General features: G+C 42.2%; 1 protein-coding gene across 1 annotated transcript in view; it reads right to left on the reverse strand.

The window, feature by feature from the left end:
* The window catches only part of Kctd19 (potassium channel tetramerization domain containing 19), a 25,808-nt gene that overhangs the window by 19,404 nt on the left and 4,128 nt on the right, over positions 1-2,276 (reverse strand). The window lies entirely within an intron of this gene.

A 2,276-nucleotide genomic window follows, 5' to 3' on the forward strand; every position in this document is an offset into this window, starting at 1 on the left:
TGAGAGGCCAGATACTAAATATTTTAGGCTTTGCTAGCCATATGGTCTCTGTCAATTCAAATACTCAGCTCTTTTTGTAGTTCAAAAAAGCCATAAGCAAAATACAGAGGAGTGTGGCTGTATTCGAATGAGGCTTTACCAATAACACTGAAATTTGACCATTTTTTCAATCACAAAAAAGTAAAAAATGTTCTTAGCTTAGGGGATACATACACACTGGAGTGGACTGAATTTGGCCCATGACTTATATCGTGTGTAGACTCTGATAATACTGTCAAGCCAGTAGCCACTGATTTTTTTACTTACAACTTTATTTTAAAGATCTATTTACTTATTTTTAGATGCATAGGTATGTTCCTGCATGAGTTCATGTGCATCGTGAGCATGCAGGAACCAATAGAGGCCAGGAGAGTGTCAGATGCCTGGGAACTGGAGTTACGGGTGGTAGTAAGCAAGTGTATGTATGGGTGCTAGGAACTGAACCTGGGGCCTCTCAAGAACTTAGTAAGCACAACCGATCCATTTCCCTAGCTCCAACAACTTTATTTTTACATAACTATAAAACTCATAAGAAAACTAGAGATCAAACCCAGGGTCTTGTACATGTTAGGCACGCATTCCAATACTAAGCTACAGCCCTAGCTTTACCCCAAACTCCAATATAGTCTTGCTAAAGTACTCAAATTTGGTCTTGAACTTGAGTTCATCCTGCTCAGGTTTCCAAACGGCTGGAGTTACTCCTATACCATCTGGCCCAGCTAAAGCACACCAGTTTAAATGGTGCAGTCCATTGGGTTTGGGAATATTTGCCCAGCATCCACTATCTACTCTAGGTACCAAAGAGAAACCTTGCACTCTGGATTACTATTGCTTATTGTTATCCAGCCCATTCTCCATTCTCTCTAACCCATAACCCAGTTCTTGGGGAGTCACTAAATCTCTCTCTCTCTCTCTCTCTCTCTCTCTCTCTTACTCTCTCTTTCACTCTCTTTCACTCTCTCTCTCTCTCTTTCTGGTCCCTGTGAATTTCTCTATTTTTCTCTCTCAATTCCTAGAGGGAAAAGTGTTTATTTTAGTTCATAGTACCAAATTTCAGTACATCATTGTGGGGAATTCACAATGCCAAGAGCTCAAGATAGCTGGACACATGGGAACATAATCACGAAGCAAAGAGGAAGCCAGGCAGTGGTGGTGCACACCTTCAGTCTCAGAGCTCCAAAGGCAATGGTGGCTCAGACAGCTAGGGCTACACAAAAAAACTCTGCCTTGACAAACAAAAGTAAAACAAACAGGAGTGAATTAATGTATGCATTCTGCTTTCTTATTCTCTTGAGGTTTCATTTTGTGGCCAAGACTACCCTTGAACTCACAACAATTCTTTTATCTTACCTTCCAAGTGCTGGGATTATAGGCACATGTCACTACATCCAGAAACTGTATAAAAGCAATCATAAAATGTATGACCCTTTGATGTAGGTAGAATCAGGGTTGGGGATATGGCTCAGTTGCACAGCACTTACCTAACATCCACAAAAACCTGTGTTTAACGTAAGTATTGAAGAGTAGGGAGTTGTATAGCTTCCCACCTCATTTCTTTAAATCTAGAATCTGGCATGTAATTGGCTGTCAGTACACAGTGTTCTGATTAGAATTAGAGACTTCAAGTGTACCTTTTCTTTTTTTTTAAAGACTTATTTATTTTATGTATGTGAGTACACTGTAGCTGTCTTCAGACACACCAGAAGAGAGCATCAGATCCCATTACAGATGGTTGTGAGCCACCTTGTGGTTGCTGGGAATTGAACTCAGGACCTCTGGAAGAGCAATCAATGCCCGCCAAGCCATCGGCTCCAGCCCTCAAGTACACTTTTTTTTTTTTTAATTTAAATTGGATATTTTCTTTACTTACATTTAAAATGTTATCCCCTTTCCCGGTTTCCCTTCCTCCCAGAAACATCCTATCACATCCTCCCTCCCCCTGCTTCTATGAGGGTGTTCCTCCACCCCCCATCCACTCCCACCTCCCCGCTCTTGATTCCCCTACACTGGAGCATCTATCAAGCTTTCACAGGACAAGTACAGCTTTTAGAGGTGAAGTCCAGGTTAGGTATGTAGAAGGGCAGGTAGGTGGAGTAGGACTGGCGTTAGGGATAGGTGTGTATGGAGTAGGACTGGCGTTAGGGATCGGTGTGTATGGAGTAGGACTGCGTTAGGGATCGGTGTGTATGGAGTAGGACTGGCATTAGGGATTGGTGTGTATGGAGTAGGACTGCGTT

The sequence above is a fragment of the Mastomys coucha genome, unplaced genomic scaffold (genome assembly GCF_008632895.1).
Source record: "Mastomys coucha isolate ucsf_1 unplaced genomic scaffold, UCSF_Mcou_1 pScaffold22, whole genome shotgun sequence".
Classification (NCBI taxonomy): Eukaryota; Metazoa; Chordata; class Mammalia; order Rodentia; family Muridae; genus Mastomys; species Mastomys coucha.